Source organism: Hipposideros armiger, unplaced genomic scaffold (assembly GCF_001890085.2).
Source record: "Hipposideros armiger isolate ML-2016 unplaced genomic scaffold, ASM189008v1 scaffold_309, whole genome shotgun sequence".
NCBI classification, from domain to species: Eukaryota; Metazoa; Chordata; class Mammalia; order Chiroptera; family Hipposideridae; genus Hipposideros; species Hipposideros armiger.
Genome location: NW_017731659.1, coordinates 536554 through 551095, shown reverse-complemented (window position 1 = coordinate 551095; position 14542 = coordinate 536554). Strand labels below are relative to the sequence as shown.

Sequence of the window (14542 nt, the reverse complement as noted above, 5' to 3'; positions counted from 1 at the left end):
CTGTTGTTCAGCATCTTAGCTGTGGAGGGCAGTGTCACTGGCCCTCATATGTGGGATCCGAACCGGGGCCCTCTGGTATCCCAAGCGAGTTCTTAACCATCGCGCCATTCGGCCGGCCCCGGGAACTTGGAAATGAGGATTTTCGGACTCCTGCCCCAGACCTAATGAACTGGAGGCTGGGGGGTGAGGTCCAGCAATTTGGGCTTTGACAAGCCCTACAGGGGATTCAGAGTAAAGCTCAAGTTTGAGGATCAGTGAGAGCAACTGGCAGGCCACAGGCAGTCTAATACACTGTGACGTGGCAGCACAGAGAAGAGGGTGCCAGGGCCCATGCTGGGGAAGGGGGAGGTGTTGGGGAAGGCTTGGCCTATGAATAACTTAGAGCTGGACAAAGAAATCTGTGAGTGACTTGGAGGAGGGGAGTAGGTTCCTGGCAGAGTCCCTGGGGCAGGACAGAGCAGGAGAATGCCAGGTGTTACACTGGGGCCGCTGGGGTAGGGCGAGAAGAGGGCATCGGGAAGGGAGGGGATAATCAATAGGCCTTTCGTGCTGTGGAGTTCCTGGGGGAGCGTCAGGGGTTCTGGGGAGCCATGAAAGGGTTTATGCAGAGAAGGTGGGAAGAGCAGCACCCTGGGAAGAGGGTGGGGAGGATGGATGGTTGACGTGAAGGGCCCTGGACCACAGCGGGTGACAAGCTCTCTTCTGGAGGGCACTGGCTGAGCCTGCGGTGGGTGGGGAGAGGGAGGCAGGGTGAGGCTGGGACATCCTGGGTCCTGGAGGAGCCCTGCCCTGTTGCTAGAACATTTCCTCAGGGGAGCTGAGCCAATTGAGCTCTGGAGCCCCTCTCTGTCGTAGCACCTCGGAAGCATTCTGTAACTGTCCTGCGCTGTAATTAGTGTCTGAGTTCATGCCTTCCATCCCATCTCGATGTCTCTGGTGTGGAGGAGACTACATACATCTGCACGTCTGCGTTCTTGACCTGGAGTAGAAGCACCAAGAAATGCAAGAGCAAACCTGGACCCCTCTGAGGGTAGAGCCAGGTGGGTTGGGAGGGGGCCTTGAGGGGCCTAGGTAGGTGACGGTGTGGGTCAGGAGGGTCCCTGGCCTCTCCACATTAATACTGGCTTGGGAGCCCCATGGAGGGAGGTGGCTGGGGAAGCTCCCAGCCCAGCCCCTTCCTCAGAGGCCCTTCCTCAGAGGCCCGTCCTCCTCCTGAGGCCCCAGCCTCCCTCATTGCCTTCCCAGGGCCAGGCAGGCACATGAAAGGCAGCTGGGGCCTCTCCCAGGCCCCAGGCTCTTGTTTGGGAAGGGGCCTCCTATGAGCTCATCCTGTGGTGAGTCCAGGGCTGAGAAGAGGGAACTTGCAAGCCGCAGCCAGGATCCTGAGTCCTTGGGGAGGCCAGCACTGGGGAGAGGGAAGGTGGGGTGCCCTCGCAGGCCAGAAGGTGGGGCAGGTATGAAACAGGCTGCCTACTGGAGGGCCAGACACGGTTCCATTTGACTGGGCAGCAGCTTTGGGTTGGCAGCCCCTGCTCCCTCCACACCCACTCCTGGGGCTAGTTTAGGCTAAAGTGCTCTTGCTTGGAGCCTTGGGATGCCTGCTCTGTCCTGGCCATGTGCACTCAAGTATCACATTAGCCCCAAGCAACAATCAGTGCTGATTTGTGGTGAGTGTTCAGAGCAGCTGTGGTTCCAGCTGAGGTGGTGCCAGCTAGGCCCTGCCCACTAGGTCTCCTCCCTCGGAAGGGCTCCTGCCTTTCTGCTGTACTCTGAGTATAGTTTTAACTCTCAAGGGAAATGATCAGCAAGAATTTGTGGCCTCACAGACTAACTGGACTGGCAGGGGTTTCGAGGTCATCTGTTTCGAGTCCTTGAGAAGTGGTCATTGGGCCTCTGCTTACATACCTCTAGGGATGGAGAACTCACTACCAATGAAGAGAGCAATGTTCCGATTGCTCTGCAAGATATTCTCCTGCTTTGCACAGACCCTGGGTTCAAATCCGACCTTTGCTACCTACTGTGTGGCCTCAGGCAAGTGACTTAGCTTCCAGAGCACTGGTGTCCTTTTGTCTAAAATGGATTTGATAGCTACCCACCTCTCACTTGTAGAGAGGTTTAAACCAGACATCTTTACAACCATGAGCAAATCGGATCTCTCCACAGTGCACAGAGTAGGAGCCATACAGGTCTCTGCTGATCTCCAGGCCTCACAGCCAGTCACGTCACCAGGATAAATGTCAATCTCTCCCTGGCACATAGTAGGAGCTCAGTACTAGATTGGCTTCATTGCCTCCCCCTCAAGCAGGCCTACCAGTGCCTTAGAGACAAGGCCAGACCAAGCAGTGGCTTTTATCCTCACTCAGAGGCCCCACACCAAAAGGTGGCCTGAGCTGCCACCCCGCCCTGGTCTCAAAGCCTTCTGGGAGACCCAGTCTCCCGCAGGCCCCCCTCGTGCTGTGCCTCATCCTTTTGCAGAACCCCACCTCCACACATCGCCTGAGGTTCACCTCAGGTTTTTAAAGAGGTGGGCTGGTGGGTCTGTTCCCTTTCCTCAAATCGTACGGGGCAAGAAATAACAAGAAAGTGCCAGTGTGAAACCACAGGTAGAGAAGGTGTCACGGAGACTGGCGATGACCTCAGGTCAGCCTGCCCCTGCCACTGCTACCGCAGGGTGTGGCCATCACCCTCAGCCATGCCGCTGGCCCCTCTGGACTCCTGCTTTGTTGATGGCGGGGCTGGTTTGGTGCTTTTTAATAGCTTGATGGAGGTAGACTTGACGCACCATAAAACTCGCTCATTTTAAGGGTATGATTCAATGATTTGTAGTAAACTTACAGTTGTGCAACCATCACTAAATCTAATTTTAGAATATTTCCATTACCCCCAAAAGAAATCTGGTACCCATTTGCCTTCAGTTCCTGTTCCCACCCCCAGCCCCCGTCAACCACCAATCTACGCTCTCTCTATAGATTTTGCCTTTTCTGGACATTTTATATAAATGGATCCTACACCATGTGTGGGCTCCAGTTTTTTATAGCCTGGTGGAGCGGGGTGGAGACTGTGTCCACTCAGTGATATGCCCATCTTTCCACGGCCAGCCAAGGCCAAGTTGTAAGTGTATAATTTTTTTAGAGTTGGAAAAACTCATAGAGACACTGAGCACAATCTTTACTTCAATGCAGTAAAGTATAAGAAGTAATCTTTTTTTGCGGGGGGGGAAGGGGGAACAGTGTGTTTCGCCAGAACCCATCAGCTCCAAGTCAAATAGTTGTCTTTAATCGAGGGCACAGCTCAGTGGCCCATGCGGGGATCGAACCAACAACCTTGGTGTTATGAGCACTGCGCTCTAACTAACTGAGCTAACCGGCCACCCAAGAAGTAATCTTTACAGAAGTACAGGGTTGTACTTCTAGGGGTCCCACACTAGGACCCTCTGACATCTGCTTTAATATACCCTGTGTCAGGCAGCTCACTATCCCCTGGAGACTAAAGGAAATTTGCATGTCCTGATCACATGATAAGTGCCAGACTTGCTGATGTCATTTGATTTTTGGTTCCTCTGAGATGGAATCATTCATTTTACAGCTGAGGAAATTGCAGCTCAGAGGGGTAGAGGCACTCACCCAAAGTCACACAGCTAGGCAGTGGGGGAAGCCAGGATTTAAACCCTGGGTGCCTCTGATTTGAAATCCATCTTTTAACACCTGCACCACATTTCTAGTAGTGGATACTGGAACACAAGATGGAGTATACTCATCTTTGTATTGGGGTAAACTGTCTTCCTATAACTCCTACCCACTGTTTCTAGTTTGGCCAACAAGACCCACACAGACCATCAGCCTGGACATGGGATTTGGAGGGAAGGCAAGTCAAGGAAGACTTCTTGGAGGAGGTAATATCTGAGTTGAAAAATGAATAGGAATTAACAGGCAGAGTTTCTGGTAGGGAAGAGTTTCCAGGGACTCTTTTAATATTTGACAGCTGCTTGAGTCTGGAGGGAATCGTTGAGACTATCTACATTTGCTGTTCACTCTCCCCCAAATATCACCAGTAAGTCGTGGTCCAGCAGCAGTGCTTGAATACTTCCAGGGACAGGGAGCTTACCACCTTACCTGGGAACCCATTTCATTATGGAGCAGCTCTGACCCTAGGCTGGGTTGAAGATGGCCTCCCTGTAGCCACAACCGGCTTGTAACCACACAGGATATGTCTAGGTTCCTCTTCTCTCTGCCAGCCTTCAGGATGCTGAGATTAGCAGGCAGGATGCTTGAGATTAGCAGCCTGAAAGTGTTGGCTGAAATGTGCTTAGTTCCTCCATCCATTCTCTTTGGGGTAGACTATACATGCTGCTCAGGCCTGGCCACTTGCCTCGGGGATACCCAACCCATGTCCTTGGACTTGGAAGCAGGTTCAGATAGTGATTCAGAGCATGGACTCAGGAGCTAATGCATGGTTCACACCCCAGCTCTACCACTCACCAGGTGTGGCTTTGGGTAATTTCCTTAAGATCAACTGTGCCTCACTGTTCATGTGTTAAGTGGGATTAAGAATACTACTACACTGTCTTAACCTGCTTGGGCTGCCATAACAAAATATGACAGAATGGGAGGCTGAAATAACAGGCAGCTATTTTCTCACAGCTCTGGAGTCAACAGTCCAAGATCAAGGTGCCAAAACATTTGATTTCTGGTGATGCTTCTCTTCCTGGCTTGCAGACCACTGCTTTCTCACCACGTCCTCACATGGCTTTTTCTTTGTGGAGAGAGAGAGAGAGAGAGAGAGAGAGAGAGAGAGAAAGACCCCTCTGGTATCTCTTCCTCTTCTTATAGGGACACCAATCTTATTGAATGAGGGTCCCACCCCTGTGGCCTCATTTAACCTTAACTACCTCCTTGAAGGCCCTATCTCCAAATACAGTAGCATTGGGGGTCAGGGCTTCAGCATATGAATTTTGGAGGTCACAGTTCAGTCCATAGCATGCACCAAACTTACAAGGTTGCTATGAGATTAGTTGAGTGATTGTGTGTAAAGTGTTAAGACCCGGCACGTAGTAAGTGCTATATTAGTGTGCGCTATTATTGCAGCAGTTCGTGTTAAATACTGAGGGTGGGAGAATCCCCTTTCCATCCTCACCGCAAGTCTAGCCCCTGTGAAAGCCTGCTGAGCACACACACACTTAATGATAGCATGTATTTATTCTCAGCCATAAAAAAGAAGGAAACACTACTATTTGCAACAACACGGGTGAAACTTGAAGGCATTATGTTGAATGAAATAAGCCAGACAGAGATAGACAAATACCGTATGGTCTCACTTATATGTGGAAAGTAGAAGAGCCAAACTCGTGGAAATAGAGAGGAGATTGGTGGTGGCTTGGGGCTGGAGGTGGGGGCATTGGGGAGGTGTTGATCAAAGGGTACAAGCTTCCGGTTAGAAGATGGGTAAATTCTGTGGATCTAATGTATAATATGGTGACTATAGTTAACAATTCTGTATTGTGTAAGTAAAGGTTGCTGAGAGACTAGATCTTACATGTTCTCGCCACACACACACACACACACACACAAATGGTTAAAAAATAAGTAATAACAGCAGATATGTATATCGTGCTTACTAAATGCCAGGCTCCATCTTAAGTGCTTTACACAACTTACTTACGCCTCACACTCGCCTTATGAGATAGTTATTCTTAGTATCCTGATTGTGCAGATGAAAAAACTGAGGCACATAGAGGCGAAGTGACTTGCCCAAGGTCACACAGCCATCAAGTGCCTAGTAAGTTAATAGCATACAGTTCTTTATTCAAGTAATATTACTTAAGGGCCATCTGCCTGTGTTGGGCACCCAGCCCCTGACCTCCAGTTCACAGTCTAGTAGAGAAGACAGACCCATGACCCGGTAATGACAGTCCCGTGTGCTGAGTGTTCTAATAGGGTGAGCCCAGGGAGCTCATGACACGTGTGCCGTGGCACCTAGCAAGACCCCAGGAGACACCAGGGAGGGCTTCCTGGAGGAAGAAATGTTAATGCTGAGGTTGAGAAGAAGGTAGGGAAACAGCTTGAATGAGGCGCCAGGAGGGAGAATGTGTAGCTGGGGTCATTGGAGGATTTGGTAACTGAGAATTTGCATTCTAAGATGGTTCCACAACAGCACAGGGCTTCTGTGGTGGCTCAGGCCTCTGGCATCACAGGGGTCTCCATCGCTTAGAGATCCGGGGGCAGCCCAGCTCCTGTGGCAACCTTTTGGGATTTCATGCTGTTTCAGGGAACTTTCTGGTGGCCCAGAATTTTTTCTGGCATCCAAGGGACCTGTGTGGTCTTGTGCATTATGACAGCCCAGAGATCTGGACACCCCCAGACTTTTTGGATCCTGAGGATTCTGTGACAGCCCCAGGGACTGCAATGGCAGCTCCAGAGTCCCATGGTCCTGTTCTTTATGGCTGTGGAAACAAGAATATGCAAATTTATAGCAGACAAATGCCCTGACTAGAGAAAAGGAAGCAGCACGGAAGGGGACTGTACCCTGAGGTGCATGTACAGGCTTATGCAGGAGGAAAGTCCAAGGAGATGTGGCTGGAAGCCCCCTCCCTCCAGGATCGGGGGAGCCAAGGAGTCTGGACTCCTTAGGATTTATTTCCTTCTGGAAAGCAGAAAATTAGCCACTTCAGGGAGGTCTGCAGGAGCTCTGTCCTGACTTGTAGGCCTGTGGCTTGAAGAGGACCGAGGCTGCTGCGCCTGTTGCCTGGATACGAGGCACCATTCCTCAGAGCGCTCTGAGCAGGTGCATCGTGCAGGGCTGGAGGGGCTGGGGTTGCTGCTGAAGGAGGGGACGGCACGCCTCCCTCACAGACCTCAGCATTGGCCCCTCCAGGGGCTCCTATGAGCTGGGCTTTCCCCAGCTGGCATAGCTGAGTTCATGCCAACCCCACTGCTCCAGGCCAGACGGGTGACTTGTCTGGGCCTTGGGTCTCGCACCTGCAGAATGGGGACGGCACTACTGCCTGTTTCACAGAGGGGCTGAGGTGCTCAGTGGGGTGGGGGAGAGCACTGTATGAAAGTGTGGGAACACGTTCCCTCTCCGCCGTGACAGCTGTGCACTCCTGGATGAACTCCACATCATGAAGCCTCAGTTTCCTCATCTGTAAAACAGGGATGGGCCCAGCACAATGGAGGACACACAATAGTTTCCCAACAGATGTTAGCTCCACCTTTAACTCCCCTACCCCCAACCAGAGATGGCAGGCAGGTACCCTGGGCATGAGAAGAGGCTGGTCCTCAAGAGGAGGGGCCCATCTGGCCCCATAAACATCAACAATCTTTGTGCCTTTGTCTCTAAGTGAAACCTCCCCTTCTACCCTGGGAAGAAACAACATCATAGCTACCTTTGTCAGGCACCGTGCTAAGAGTTTTACATTCACAATCTCATGTAGTCCTCTCTACAACACTGAGAAAGAGCACCACAGCGATCCTATTTTGCAGACAAGCAAACTGAGGCACAGAGAAGGCAATTAAGCTGTCCCAGGTCACAGGACTAGCCCAGAGCAAGGATGTGTACCCATGTCTGTCTTGATTGCAAAGCCTGGACACTGATCACCTCTCTTCCCAAGCATCAGGGAAGAAAAAGGAAAATGGTGAGATGGGACCAAGCCAGAGAACTAGAGTTGTGCGCTTGGCACCTGGCTGAGGGTACATCGTCTGTCCTTCCGGTTTTTGTCTGGCCTAGCTGGCACTTCCCAGTTGGCAGCTGGGCAGGAGGGATATGAGAAGGAGAAGGCAGGCAGGGGCTGCGTTCAACCCAGGCTGGCTGGCTCCTTGGACCATTTAAGGATCCCCAACCCTCAACGGCATGGAACCTGCTGAGACAGGACCCCTCTTTTCTAGTGGCCCTATTTTAGAGAAACTGGGGGTGGGGTGGGGAGGGTTGGGGCCTCTGGGCTGAACAAGAACCAGTTCTGTCCACACTTCAAAGGAAGAGGCAGGAGGGAAACAGACCGGGTAACTGGGCGAGAAGGAGGGGTCTGGCAGTAGACTGACCCGTTTTGCTATCCCAGCCAAGTGGGGCTCAGCATGAAGCAGCCGGACAGGAGTCATTTCCGCACCCCCACGGTAGCTAGATCTGCCCTGGGGCTGGGGCAGCAGGCCCTGTGAGAAAGGGAGACCCTTGGATCCAGCCCCTGTGCCTCAGCCTGCCTTCCCTCCCACAGGGTCCCCCCAGCCCGGTGTGGGCCTGGAATGCTGGACAGCCCGGCCGAGCCCAAATCCAGCCTCTTTGTTGCTGCTGCCAAATACCAGACCACTTATCAGGCTTTTCCAGAGAGCTGATGTCCCCAAGCAGAGCTCCAAGCCTGCAATTAGGAAAGCAGAAAAGGGCTTAACTTTCTCTGGGCTGTAGGCCTTTCAGGGGGAAAGATAAGCTTGGTCTGGATTAAGCTGGAGGGTAAAATAACATTTACTCTCAAACAAAACTCTCTGGCCAGGAGAAAAACTGGGCCCTGGGACTTGGAGGGTAGGGGCTGCCAAAGGGTCTGCCAACTCCCTCCGGGTCCCCCAAAAGCTCCCCCTCCCCACTGACCCTCGGCCAGGCTGGCTCCACAGCCCAATTCGCCGCAATGCTTAGTCTCATGAAATGAAAATGAGAAGCTATAACGTTCACTGTGTCATTATCTGTGGAGCCCTTGACCTGGGCAATGATCTCATCCAATCTGTACAGCTATCTTGGGAGCTGGGCTTATGACCCCAAAGCGATCCAGACAGCAAGTCCCAGCTCAGCCACTTCTATCTCTTGACCTTGGGGAAGTGGTTGCCTATACTGTGAGCCTCAATTTTTCATCTGTGAAATGGGGGTGAGGATAGCTGCCTCAAGTGTATCACAAAGGTGAGTCATTGTGTATATAAAACACTCAACCAGTGCTCCGGCTCCCAGTAGTTCCTCGTAAATGGGAGGTTGTTCTATGAAAGATAAGGCGAAATCAGCTGTTCAGTGGCGAAGCTGAGATTCAGACCCTGGTCTGGGAGGGCAGCCTGCTTGGCCCTCATCAGGACGGCCATTCAGACACAGCCTTGAGCTCCAGAGAGAGGAGGGGCCCCAGTGCCTCCATCCCCACCCCCTCTGTGGAACAACAACCAGGCCATTCTCTGTTCCTCACCCCATGCCTCAGTGATTTGTGTGCCTGGAGGCTGGGAGAAGAGCACCCTGGCTCATTCCAGGGTGAAACAAAGACAGAGGTCAAGGCTGTCCCCGACAGGGCAGATGCTGGCTCCAGGGAAGGAAGAGGGGGGAGAGTTGAGAGTCAAGTAGGGTATGCACCAACTTCCCCTCCCCGCAACCCCCTACCCTACCCCCCACACACACACTGTAAAAGGAGCCCTTTTGGGTTCTAGTGCAGACTTGACCACCAGCGACATTGCTGTGAGACTTGGGGAGGCCCTGCCCCTCTCTGGGCCTTGTCTTCTCATCTCCAAAATGAGGGCATTGGAACTAAACAAAAGGGACTACTGCCTAGGCTGGAGAAATCAGGGAAGGCTTCATGGCCGAGGAGTCATCAAGCTGGGCTTTGAAGGGTGAGAAGAAGTTCTCCAGGTGGACAAAGGGAAAAAATGTATTGCGGGAGCAGCTTGTAGCCCCGGTAAAGTCCTGGCAGCTTTAGAGTAGTGGGCCTAAACGACCCTTTCACAATGATTTTTTTCAATTACGTCAATAATATATGTTCTTTGCAAGAAAAAAGAAAATAGAAATCACCTGACTATAAAGAATAAATCACCCATAGTCAGTTAATATTTGGTACCATTTCAGCCCTTTTTAATATGATTAAGAAAGTGGCCTTTAAGCTCCCTAGTATATTGTACGGGAATCTCAGATTCTGGGTGGACAGGAAAGAACAAAGAACTGTCTTCTGAAAGCAGAGCCAGGCTCCAAGGCCTAGACAGACAGACAGGGTTTCCTGGGGGTAGGGGCAGACGCACAGCAGACACTCAGGGAAGGGACGGCGTTGGCGCCTGCTCCCCAGCGCCTCACAGAGCCCTGTAGTGAGACTGCCAGGGCTGGCGTAGGGAGGCCCCTGGGGGAGGGTCTTTGTGCGCATGAATGAGGCCTTGTGGGAAGGGCCGGCACTGCTGTTTCTGGGAAGTCCCTGCGCCTGTCAGCTGGCAAAAGTGGCCGTCTTGCCGCCAAGCAGCTGAGGGGTCCCCGTAATGGCTTCACTGTGGTTTCCTAAGAGGTCTAGCTGCAGGGTACGGCTGGCTTGGGAGGGGGCCTAATGACACCGTGAAGTCACTGCTGCGATCTTGCCAGCTCTGTGGCGCCACCTTTAAAATATGGTTTATCTTAATGGACAGGGCCTCCGAGGGAGGAGGGGCAGGGTGGGCAGCCCAGGACAGGTGGCCTGAGCAGGCAGCAGGGGGTCAACATCGACCCAGGGGGAACTGTCCACTCCTTGACCTCCAAGCCCAAGGCCCATTTGGCTAGGGGGGTGGGGGGTCTCTTCCTGAGGTATGTCCTCATCCTCCTTGGGCTCCTGCCCTAACTTCTCCAAGCCCCCAACACCCACGACTTTTCCCTGGAGGCCTCAGCCAGGCCCTTCTCACCTTAATGAGACAGTTAAAGCCGCCCATGAGGGAGCCCCCCCCCACCTCTGTTAGACCGTCATCCTTGGCAGTCTGGGCATCTGGGGTCCCTGGGGGAATGCCAATGCCGTGGGGGCTGGGGGATGCAAAGGTCATGGAGACCACCTGAGCCATCATCACCTTGGCTATGAAAACAGGACAGGGGTGTTCCATTTCCTTCACAGCCCCTGTGAAGTCTGTTAACAGTAATTATGAAGTTATGGGGAATTCCCAGCTCTCCTAATTAGTGTTAATAGGGGCTGGGTGAGCTGGGCATGGGAAAATAGATGCCTTTGTTTGTGTTCTCCAAATTAGACGGCTGCGCTCCGCCTTTAGGTGTGATGTAGCTGCGTTCTCTTCTCGCCCTCCTCCTCATGGACCTATATTCCTGTACCGTGCACACACCCACTGACCACCCTGTGTGCACATGGACACACACACACACACACACACACACACACACACACACACACACACACACACACAGCAGCAGCAGCACAATAGACTTCCAAGTCTTTGGATCCTGGATTGAGACATCATTTTGCAAAGCAAGCACCAAAACCAAACAGCATTTCAACCACCCTGCCGGCCCCCTGTAGCGGTACCATTAGAGACCCCCTTCTTCATGCTGCACCCCACCGAAGAGACCCTGGTGCACCCACCTCCCCACATTTGATTGTATTAACAAACCATTTCGTGTTCCAATTAGCACGGTGAGTGAGCCCGGCTGGCTGAGCAGGGTGGGTAATAACGCCCTTCTCTTCCCGCTAACAGGCCTGGGCGCATTCCCCCAGGAGGCAATGAGCCAAGCCTGCTCCCCTCTTTCTCTGGTGGAATAATGAGATCCAGTGTTTCCACGAGGACTGTGGAAAGCTCCCCACAATCTGCATCTGTGGCCATCCTGGAGGAGGCTTCCTTCAGACCAAGCAGGAGGGAGAGTGCGAACCTCACATTTATTATGCGGTGTTGGCTGTTGGGCCTGTGCTAGATCTTCTCCTTAGGATGGTGCTTTTTCAAGTGAGTTGTGGGTACCCACAGGGCCTGGGGGCTCCTCCCTGAGCTAGGGGGTACACAGGGTCTCAGGATGTGTCCTAATAGAACATCGGTTCTTGAAGATTTGGAAGACAACACCTTATTTTTATATTAAAACAACCTTAGATATATTTTGAAGTAAAATGCAAATATATATATATAAATATTTAAATATATGCATGTGTATATATGTTTATATGCATATATATATGTATACACACACACATGCACAGGAGTATTTTGCCCTCCCATTTTCTTCCTTGGGCGGGGTCCCCAGATGTGTAGGGGGTAATAGGATTCCTTCTGGAGCTACTGTAGAAACTGAGGAGGGCGAGTTTGTGAGGTTCTAAGTCATAGCATAATGCTGTGTGATGTTGGGCAAGCCATTACACCTCTCTGATCCTCTCTGATCCCTGAACAGCACAGTGGTAATGGTGATAACACCTCCCCAGGGCCAGCTTCACAGGTACACGATCTGGGCAGTCACATGGGGCCCTGTGTTTAGAAGGGCCCCACACTTGGTTTAATGCTCTGTTTTTGCCATCTTGAAATTCTTAATAACTTTTCAATAAGAGACCCCTCATTTGTACTGGGCCCTACAAATTATATAGCTGGTCCTGCATTGTCCAATAAAGTTTTTAGCAAGAGTTAAATCAAAAACACGTGAAAGGGGCCCACACAGAGACTCGTCTCTCCCTCCCTCCTTTCCTTCTCTCCTTCCTCCTCCAAGCGTCCACTGAGCCCTCACTCTGGCAGGCACTGTACTGGATGCTGGGACTCAGCAGTGAACCAGACAGACAGAGCTGCTGCTCTCCTGCATTCAAGGGACGGGGAGAGAAGATAAATCACAGCAAGAAAGCACTGTTGGAGATTAAGTGTCGACCACAAGGGGATAGTGACTGGAGAGAGGGACCACTTTAGGCGGGCGGGGAGTGGAGGTAGGACGGTCAGGGAAGGTCTCCCTGAGAAATTTTTATCAGAGACCCAAATGAAGTGAGGGAATACGCCACATGGAATATCTGAAGGAAAGCCAGTTCCAGGCAGAGGGACCAGCAGGTGCAAAGGGCCTGAGGTGGGAATGTGCTTACCATGTGGAAGACACCAGTGCGGCTTGCGCTGGCTGGAGGGGAGTGAGGCATGAGGAGGGTGGTCAGAGAAGAGCTCAGCAGGATGGGGGTGGGGCTTGTAAGCTGTTGTGAGGGTGTAGTGGGGGTAAGTGATTGACAAGGCTGTAGAGGACTCCTTTAGCCAGAACTGGGTGTTTGTGGTCCCCCATGGTTAGTTGCTTGGAGGCCAGAATAGCAGGGGGAGAAGGATGAGGGTGTCCCATTGTACTCTGGAAACTTGGGGGGAAGTTGTTTCTGGGCAAGGGATGAGTGGCAGCCTCAGGGCCCGCCTTCTGCTGTTGCTGAGGCGTGGCCCCACTCCTAGCTCTCTCTGCCCGCTCCTCTGATTGGACAAAAGCTGTCCTGGCCTGGTCAGCCTCACCTCTCCTCACCCAAAGGAGTGAAGCTGGGAAGGGGATGGGCAGTAGTGGGAGGGCCTGGCCCATCATCCAATCCGGGGCCTCTGAGGCTCCATCTTGGACAAGCGGTGCAATCAAAAGGCTGGCCCAAGGGCACCCTGACAGTACCCATACCAGAAGAGCCCCCAGGCTGGCCACTGCAATGCGGCTTTGCACGCCTTGTGCTCTTCTTCCAAATGAACTCAAGATGTAGGGCATGAATACCAGAAAGTGGAACAGCTGGGACAGCAGAGCTGGAAACTGGCCTGTGCCTGTGGATAAGCGGGGACCCTTGCTCCCGGCTGGTGGCTCAAGTGCCGAGAACCACAGCTTCTCTTCTTCCCAGCCCTGGGGAAGGGGTGTCCCCTCCCTGGGACCCCAGCCCCTCATCTATAAACGGGAATGTTATTAGTGATGTTGAGAGGATTAAATAAGAGTGCAGGTGAAGCACCTAGCACGTCTCCCAAACATGAGAAGTAATCACTCCTTGAGACCTCTTGGGTGCAGGGCCCCAGCCTGAGTGTCACCTCTGAGCCATTGGACCTGGCCACAGAGCAACTGAGAAGTGAGCTGCCAAGAGAGTGAAACAGAATCTTAAGCCAGGCCATGATGCCAATGACTTCAGAACATGGGGTGTGGCCAGGGCAGGACCTCGGGGTCCCTCAAGCCTTGACATTCTCTAAGATGGGAAAGTGATGCATTCCTCTGTGAGAGCCCATGCACCGGGACAGCACCGCTCCACTCTGGGTGGGGGCAGAAGAATGTGAGCACCCATCTTCATTTTGTGGCCCTAGAGGGATGCCCAGAAAAGGGACCAGCCTGCAGGCTTGGGGTTCCTGCTACCAAGATGAGAAAGGGGCAGCGTTGGCCAGTTGTTAGGAGCTCCAGGCCCTGAAGCCAGGCTGCCTGGGTTCGAATCCCAGCCCTGCCACTTTCTAGCTATGTGACCTTGGGCAAGTGACTTAATTTCTCTGAGCCTCAATTTTCACAGCTGGAAGGTGCAGGTTATAATACATCTAGCACAGGGGTCGGCAAACTTTTGAGATGGAAGAGCCAATCCTGTCCCTCTCAACAATTTAAAAATTATTCGAGAGCCATAATGAAATCACCATTTTGTGAATAATATCCTTTAAAAATTTTATAAATGAAACTATGATAGTTTTATTTTCATTTTCAATTTTACTTCAGAGCCACATGTATATACCCAAAGAGCTGCATGTGGCTCACGGGCCGCAGTTTGCCGAGCCCTGCTCTCGCACATAGTAGGAGTCAAAGAGAACTGAGTTTGGTACATGCAGGGCTGTAGAAGTACAACAAGTTCTTTTTTATTTTTTTTTTTTTAGATTTTTATTGGGGAATTGGGGGAAGGGAACAGCGCTGGGGAATTGGGGAAGGGGAACAGACA

General features: G+C 52.1%; 1 protein-coding gene across 9 annotated transcripts in view; it reads left to right on the top strand.

Moving 5' to 3' along the window:
* The window catches only part of TSPAN18 (tetraspanin 18), a 179784-nt gene that overhangs the window by 128118 nt on the left and 37124 nt on the right, over window positions 1–14542 (top strand). Inside the window, exon 1 of one of the 9 annotated variants that reach the window (XM_019659965.1) lies at window positions 11551–11618. The exons of the other annotated variants lie outside the window; for them this stretch is intronic. The gene's annotated coding sequence lies outside the window, so the exon portion shown is untranslated. Of the gene's footprint in view, window positions 1–11550; window positions 11619–14542 lie in introns of those variants that run through there. 9 annotated transcript variants of the gene reach the window in all.